Source organism: Phoenix dactylifera, unplaced genomic scaffold, assembly GCF_009389715.1.
Source record: "Phoenix dactylifera cultivar Barhee BC4 unplaced genomic scaffold, palm_55x_up_171113_PBpolish2nd_filt_p 000064F, whole genome shotgun sequence".
Lineage (NCBI taxonomy): Eukaryota > Viridiplantae > Streptophyta > Magnoliopsida > Arecales > Arecaceae > Phoenix > Phoenix dactylifera.
In genome coordinates, this window is record NW_024067673.1 from 573,662 (window position 1) to 582,693 (window position 9,032).

A 9,032-nucleotide genomic window follows, 5' to 3' on the forward strand; every position below is an offset into this window, starting at 1 on the left:
GGATAATCCCGATAAGCATGCCGATTTGTAATGTGGGATACTTTTTTTTAATTTTTTAATTTTTTAAATTTTTATTTTATTTTAAACAACGAAGACTCATACACTACGTACGTGAGTGTGGCACATGAAATCAGCAAAAAGTACAGAGTACAAGAAAGAAGAAACAAAAGTGTGGTTCTTCTAAATAAAATTTTTGAGGTGATGGACCTAATTTTTTTTCAAAATAATATATATATATATATATATATATACACACACTACGTTATTGAGAACTAGTGGTGCATATGAAGTACAAATTTAGTGGGCCCTGCAAGAGGGGTGAAATCTGATGCGAAGTGTGATGATCGTTCAAGGTGTGAGGAAGCGGATCCTGCGGTAGCTGCCTCACGCTGAGTATATCCACCACTACTAGATTGGATTGGCATTTATATAGTTGCTTCAATCCATGATAGGGAAGTTCATTGCTGATATGGGTATCATGATGGTGAACCCTTTCAGCGTTCAAGAATCGATGGTGTCGTTGGTTGAGTTATTGGTTGTCAAGGATGGTTTCTTGCGTTTCTCTTTGAAAAAAAAATAAATAAAAAGATTATTCTGGACCAAGATACAAGGTATCCACAAACATCAAAGAGTGAATTGGGGCTTATTCTATTAGTCCACATACTAGATGCTGACCCTTCCCCAAATATCTGGACCTAGGTCATTATAAAGTGGGTGGATTTCTCTCTCATACATGCAGAGTATGGATGGAAACCTGCACCATGATCACTAAGAAGTTTCTTAATGATAATTAACGTTGAGTAACCAAATGGCTGGTGAATGTCACTCATGAAAGTCAGCAATGACGTGTTGCAGATAGGGCAAGATGATTCCCTTCAATTATCTAAGTTGCCGCTAGGCCACACATCTCCATCTAGTAGTAAAAGATTCTAGCTTTAATTATTGGATGGTGCATTCTTAAAAATATTAACACATCTAATTATAGTACAGTAGGTTATTTTTTAAAAACTAGCCTAAATTTTTGGGTTAAAAAAAAGATAAAAAAAGAATGCAATGATAAAATAAAGCAAGGAAGATTACCAAATCTATTGGACAGGCTACAATTTTGTAGAGGCAAACATAAAAAGATTATATCCTGTACAGCGTGCACCACATTGTTGTGTATGCCGTATATGTCGTGGATCACCACTGTTCGTTTCTGTAGGCCTCATTCGTTAAGGGGTTATCTCACTGCATCATCGCAACATGAACGGCTGTCGTTGGCGGCAACAAACGGGCAGCGTGCCATTGTAGGATAAAGGCTACCGTAAAGAGGAATTTATTATTATTTTTTTTTATACAACGGCAGCTCACACAGGAGAAACTTAATTGTTTCACAATTGGAAAATTGAGTTCGGTACCTGGTCAATTTGGAATCAAATCAATGAATCGACGGTGACTACCAACCAAGCATTCTGATTCTAACCTGGAGTGATTTGACATGAAGCAGAACGCCCGCAAACTCATTTCGACGCGTCACGCTGGATGCTACGTAGTCAAATGGTTCGACGGCCTTTTCCTAGCTTGTAGCGGTGGGTTTTGTCCGTGGGCTTGTAAATGTTTTGGTTCCTTCTTCATTCATTGTACTTTGTTGTCAAGTTTTTTGACTTGCTAGACTTATACAGCAAATTCTATCAAAAAGCAAGAAAATAAATATTCTTTTTATAAAACTCATTCATTTTAGAATTTCTAACTTCTTGTTGTAAAACCTAACAATCGAAAAGGTCAATGAATTTATTTTCTAGGTGCAATTCTGGTTTTATCAGAGATAAAGTAGATTCTTCACCAACAATAATTTGGACTTGAAGGTGATCTTATTAGAGAGTTTTCTTTTCCATTTTTTTCTCTTTTTTTTTCTTTTATTGTGTGTACGGAGGACATTGATGAGAAATGAGCTTGAACGAAGGTTCTCTAATTTAAATATCTCTTTTAAATTCCACTATCCCAAACTTGCTTAGTGAAAGTACTTAAAAAATCGTTTGTTGATAAGAAGAGTAATCAAAAATCAAAATTATTATGTTTTTGACCATTTTTTTTTTTTTTGATAATAAAGGATGCTAGTAAAGCAGCCATCGTAATTACGGAAGAAGAAGGAAAGAGTTACGGAGAGCTAACAGTGATTAGATTACAGAAAAATGATATAACAAAGAAAATCAAAAAACAACGATGCAACTGCATATCATACTTATTCCAAAAAACATTAGTTATACTGTAATAATAGGTAATGACTAAATGGAGATAGAAAAACTGATTCCAAAAGTAAAATTGCATATTTCCCACTTATCTCTATTTTCTTCTGAAATTAAGTATGGCTTTTGCATGACAACAGTTATTCCCGAGATGCTTATTTTGGTTCCAAACTGGGTCCTAGAGACACCAGCTCCGGTAGGCTGGCTCCCTTAGCCCTTCATGGCATTACACCACAGGCATTGGTGGGTTTTGCTGGCAAGTAAGGTATCAATGGTTTTGTTGGGGAGAAAATGGATTGCCCACAACACATAGGACGGTTCGTCGGCATGTGATGACGAGCACAACGGCAGCAACCCCCAAGGCGCCGACCTTAAGGCGCACGACCTCAGCGCGCCCGACCTCAGAGCTCACAGCCTTGCGGCCTTAATCTCGGCCAAGCTGAGCCAGATCGACCTCAAGTCTGAAGAAGATCCAGTTAAAGGATGAAGCAGACCTCTCCACTCCACCGGAAATCAAGTCCCTCTCCTCATCCGGGATACAATCCCGCGATCTCCGTCTGAGCGATTGTCAACAATTAAATGCGCATAATCTCAACGGACCTCCAGTCAGCCTAAAATTTCAGGCCATCCACAGCAACTCGTTGACTCGCTCAATCCAATCCAGTCATCCACGACAACTCATTAATTCACATGATCATGCCCAATCATGACGGTAATCCATTAATTCGCCCAGTCACATCACAGGTAATCCTGGCACCCCTCATATAAAAAAAAAAACTTCTTCCTCTAAAAGGAGAATTTTTCGGACATATACATGCAATCTCTCTCTTTCTCCACAAAAGCCCCCCTCTGACTTAAGCATTGGAGGGTCGGCGCCGGAAACCCCGGCCACTGGCCTCTTGTAGGTTCTCCGAAGGACGCAGCTCGCCGCCGCACCACCTGCCGGAGCTCCTCCTTCTCAGCCAGTGGTCACCCCCGGGTCCAATTTTCAGCAATAGTTGGTGCTAGAGAAAGAGCCCCGAGTTGTGACCATGAAGCTAAGAAGTAAAGGAGCCTCTAACACCTCCCGGCGTCCTGCACCAAGCTCCGGACACTCAGTCCAAAACTCACCACCAAGGCCTCCGGCGGATCCAGTCCCCCAAGTCCAGCCAGAACAGCTCAACACCCTAGTGCAGCAAGTTCAAGCCTTGGCCGCGGCAGTCCAAGGCCTGCAACGTGTGAAGACCCTTCCTATGCCGCCTCCACAGGTTCAGGTCCAATCGGTGCTTCCTCCAAACAGACTGGTGCCCCAAGGCCAAAATCTTCATGACTCCTCGAGGGTCAACAATGAAGAATGGTGCTGCTACCAGGGTTCGACCCGAGCATCTCCCCGGAGAGAGCCGCTGGGGAAGAACCAGGACAAAAGGCTACAGCTTTCGGAGGCCGAGTCGGCCCCAGGTCACTCAGTCCTGAAGCAAACCACCGTGGCCATCCCCCACGGTGGGAAACTCGACAAGAAGGTCGAGAAACTCGAGCGACAGATTGAGGCGCTCCACAGCCAGAAGGCAAGGTACGAGGATGACTTTGAGTTCACCACCAAGTCACCTTTCTTTTGCCAGATCGAGGATGAACCGGTCCCGCCAAAATTCAAAATGCCCCAAGTGGAGCCCTACAACGAGACTACCGACCCCCTTGACCACTTGAAGAGCTACCGAGCCCTCATGGCACTGCAAGGGTCCTCGGAGGTCGTGCTCTGCAAGGCCTTCCCTACAACACTCCGAGGAACGGCTCGGCTTTGGTTCTTCGAACTGAAGCCGAGCACCATATCCTCCTTCGAATAGCTTGGCAAGCAGTTCGCCACCAACTTTGCTGCCAGCCGACGCCAGAACGTCGGACTCCCTTCTCGACATCAAGCAAAATGAGGGAGAGTCCCTTAAAGACTACATCGACCATTTCACCGCTGCAAACTGGAAGGTTCGCGAGCTCGATCAGTCGATCGTTATGTCCACGTTAAAGACAGGAGCTCGGTCCTACAGGTTCCTCTTCTCTATTGAGAAGAATTTTTTCGCCGACTTCACCGAGATGCTGGTCCCAGCTCGGAAGTATACAAAGGCCGAGGAGGCGATCGCCTCCAGAAGGGGCGCGGCCGAGCAGACCTCAAAAAGGCAGAAAAGGCGCCGCAAGTAGCGCGGCCGCTCGAGAAGTCGGTCTCCCCGTCAAGAGAAGAACCTGCCTCAGTTGAGGAGTCCACCTCGATAGCGGGCGCAGCCTCGACTGAGATCCCCGCCTCGGCCACGAATGCCCTCGGAGAGGTACGAGAACTACACTCCCCTCAATGCACCTCGGGTAGAAATCCTTATGGAGATAGAAGGCCGAGACTATCTCCGACCTCCACCCTCTATGCGAGAGTCACGAACCCAGCGCTACTCCAAGAAGTATTGCCACTTCCACCGAGACCATGGCCACAAGACAGAGGAGTGCTTCCAGCTCCGAGATGAGATCGAGGCACTAATTCGCCGTGGGGTGCTCAACCGGTTCGTGCAGAGCCGGCGTGATGAAAGAAGGCCGGTAGAGATGCTGCACCGCCCAAAGATCCAAATGACAATAGGCCCATCGTTGGCACCATTAACACTATAGGAAGAGGCCTAGCTGAAGGGAGCTCGACTTGAGAACTGACTGAGAGAAGGACCCCTCCGAAGCGTCAACACACCTCTGAAACCATCTCATTCTCAGACGATGACTCAAAAGGAGTTGAGACTCCTCATGATGATGTTGTGGTCATCTCCATGGTCATAAATAAGTTTAATGTAAAGCATGTTTTGGTTGATAATGGAAGCTCGGCGAATATTTTGTATTATGATGCCTTCCAAAAAATAGGGATGACAGAAGGCCAGCTTCGGAGAATGAATGCTCCGCTGGTTGGATTCACCGGAGACTCCGTCTCAGTTGAAGGTGCGATCAGCCTGCTTGTCATGGTCGAGGTCGCCCCTCGGGAGAGCACTATGAGGATGGATTTTCTTGTGGTCCGCTTGCCTTCGGTCTACAACGCCATCCTTGGGCAACCAGGGCTCAATACTCTCCGAGTAGTAGTCTCGACGTACCACCTGCTCATGCGGTTCCCTACCGAACAAGGAGTAGGCGAAGTTCGTGGGGACTAGATGACAGCCAAGCAATGCTACATGACGACCCTCAAAGCAAAGCAACTGGTCAAAATGCCAAACTAAGCAGAACAATCAACCAATGAATCGACGCAAACTTCGGATCAGGCGCTGCCTATCGAGACCCTGGAGGTCCGGGATGAGCTTAGGAGGGAACGAACAAAACCTGGTGAGCTCCTCATCCAAATTCCCTTGAGAAGAGACTGTCCGGAGCTGATCGTGCAGATCGGCTCCGGCCTGAGCCCTCTTGAACGGGACCGATTGATCCAGTTCCTCTAGTCCAACATGGATGTCTTCGCCTGGTCGCCCACGGATATGCCAGGAAAAGATCCCGAGGTCATGGTTCACCGACTCCAGGTGAAACCAACCTGCAAGCCCGTAAGGCAGAAGAAACGGATTTCCGCACCGAAGCGACAGCGAGCAGCAGCCGAGGAGGTGGACAAACTCCTCGAGGCTGGCTTCATCCGAGAAGTCTCCTACCCAGATTAGCTCGCCAATGTAGTCCTCGTGAAGAAAGCTAATGGAAAATGGCGCATGTGCGTAGACCACATCGACCTGAACAAGGCCTGCCCAAAGAATAGTTTTTTCCTTTTCGAGATCGACCAGCTTGTCGACTCCACCTCGGGACATCAGCTGCTGACCTTCATGGATGCTTTCTCGGGGTACAATCAGATCCGAATGGCACCTGAGGACGAGAAAAAGATAGCCTTCATCACTGACAAGGGCCTCTACTACTACAAAGTGATGCCCTTTGGGTTGAAGAATGCCGAGCGACATATCAGAGGCTAGTCAGCCAAGTCTTTAAAGACCAAATAAGTCAAAACATGGAGGTTTATGTAGACGACATGCTAGTGAAGAGCCGGACGGTGGAGCATCACGTAGCTGATCTTGACGAAGCATTCTCCATCCTCAATAAGTACCAAATGAAGCTCAACCCCACCAAGTGCGCCTTCGGAGTTACCTCGAGCAAGTTTCTCGATTTCGTGGTAATCCAGCGCGGAATCGAAGCGAATCCTGAGAAGATCCGAGCACTGCAAGAAATGGTGCCGCCAAAGATGGTTAAGGAGGTACAATGGCTCACTGGACGAGTTGCGGCCCTGGAAAGGTTCGTCTCCAAGTCGGCAGAATGATGCCTCCCATTTTTCAATATCCTCAAGCGGCCGAAGGATTTTCTATGGTCAGAAGAATGTCAACAAGCCTTTGAAGAGCTCAAACGCCATCTTGCCTCCCCTCCATTACTCACGAAGCTTCAGCAAGGCGAGCTCCTTTATCTTTATCTGGGCGTCTCCCCGGTGGCGGTAAGCTCGGTCCTGGTCCGAGAAGAAGATAAGTCTCAAAGACCAGTATATTACACCAACCGGGTTCTGAGGGATGCCGAAACCCAATACTCCAAGTTGGAGAAAATGATCTACGCACTGGTCATCTCAGTCCGAAGACTCCGACCCTACTTTCAGGCCCACACTATCGCCATATTGACCGACCAGCCTATAAAGCAAGTCCTGCAACAGTCAGATCGTGCGGGGAGGATTGCAAAGTGGGCGGTCGAGCTCGAGAAATTCGACCTTGAGTATCGCCCGAGACCGGCAGTCAAGGCTCAAGTGCTCGTTGACTTTATTGTAGAATGCACTCTGCCGGATGATCCCGAGCCCGAGCTCACACCAACGGAGGAGACCCCATGGCAGCCATGGGTTCTACATGTAGACGGCTCCTCGACCTTAGGGGGTAGCAGAGCAGGCCTCATCCTCACTAGCCCGGACGGGGTAGTTGCAGAGCATGCCCTACGCTTTGAGTTCCCCGCCTCGAACAATGAAGTGGACTACGAGGCACTTATTGCCGGGCTGAAGCTGGCAAAGGAGCTGAAGGTCGAGAACTTAAAGGTCTTCGGTGACTCCCAACTGGTCGTGAGCCAGATTTTGAGAGATTTCGAAGCAAGAAAGCCGTCAATGCAGAGGTATCTCCAAAAGGTGTAAGACATCACCTCCGCACTAGGCTCCTTCGACATCCAGCACATGCCTAGAGCGGAGAATGCGAAGGCGGACCAACTATCAAAACTGGCGACTTTCCGCATGAGCGAGCTTCCGAAGACCACAACACTTGAGTATCTCCAATAACCCAGAACTGAGGAGCCTGAACCAGCTCTCTGCATCGAGACCGAACCGAGCTGGATGGATGCGCTCGTTAGCTACCTGCAGAACGAAGTCCTACCCAATGACGAGCTCGAAGCCCACCGAATTAAACGTCAGGCTTTCCAATACCTCTTGTACGAAGGCAAGCTCTACCGCCGGTCATTCACCTCTCCCCTCTTCAGATGCCTCCGTCCATCAAAGGCGGATTATGTCATGCGAGAGGTTCATGAAGGAATCTGCAGAAACCACCTAGGAGGTCGAGCCTTGGCCCACAAAATCCTACGCCAAGGATATTACTAGCCTACACTCCAAAAGGACGCCGTGGACTTCGTCCAAAGATGCAATCGGTGTTATCGAAATGCCAACATTCAATGCCGACCCTCAGTCCCACTGACCTCGATCAGCGCCCCCTGGCCATTTGCCCAATGGGGGATTGATATCTTGGGTCCATTCCCCCAAGCCACCTGACAAAAAATGTTCTTCATTGTCTCCATCGACTATTTCACCAAGTGGGTTGAAACTGAATCGGTGGCCCAGATCTTCGAGTCAAAGATGCGAGACTTCGTCTGAAAATCAATAATCTGCAGATTCGGGCTTCCCTACATCCTCATATCCGACAACGGTTGTCAGATCGACAACGTCTGCTTCAAGAAGTTCTGCTCCGAGCTCGGCATCGACCATCGTTTCACCTCAGTAACCCATCCACAGACAAATGAAGAAACTGAGATAACAAATCGCACGATTCTTCAGGCACTCAAAGCCAGACTTGACCGATCCAAAGGGCAATGGGTCGAAGATCTCTACAATGTCCTCTAGGCCTACAGAACAACGTTCCGACTTTCCACCGGCGAAACTTCCTTCAATCTAGCTTACGAAACAGAGGCGGTCATCCCCTTGGAAATTAGGGTCTCGTCACTAAGGGTGGAGAACTACGATGCTACCTCCAATTCGTCCCAGCTCAGAAGCAACTTGGATCTCCTTGAAGAGATAAGAGAGACTGCTCAAGTCCACATAGCGAGATATCAACAGAAAGCGGCGCAATACTATAACTCCAGGATAAAGGTCAAGCTCTTCAAGATGGGAGATCTCGTCCTAAGGAAAGCTGAAGATTCTCAACCTACCAAGCAAGGAAAGCTTGCCCCAAACTGGGAGGGGCCATACCGAGTTGCTCGAGTCCAGCGGCCCGGAGCATACAAGTTGAAGTCCCTTGAGGGGACCCCCATCCTCCAAAGCTGGAACTCCGAAAATCTCTGGATATATTATCAGTAAAGTTCCCAGGAGTCTTCGATGTTTGAGAACACAATTGACACTCCTCCTTATGTTAATCTACTTAAGGCTCTCTCTTAATTATTTGATACTTCTCCTGATGTAAATCTACTTGTGAACTTCAGGATTTCCGGCCAAACTCGGATGCCTGGCCAAGTTCGGATGCCCCAACCAAGTTCGGAATGCTCCACCACGACAACTTCAAGCTCGGTCTCGATCTCCAACAAGACCTCGACCAAGTTCGAAATGCCCCGGCCAAGCTCGGGATGCCCGAC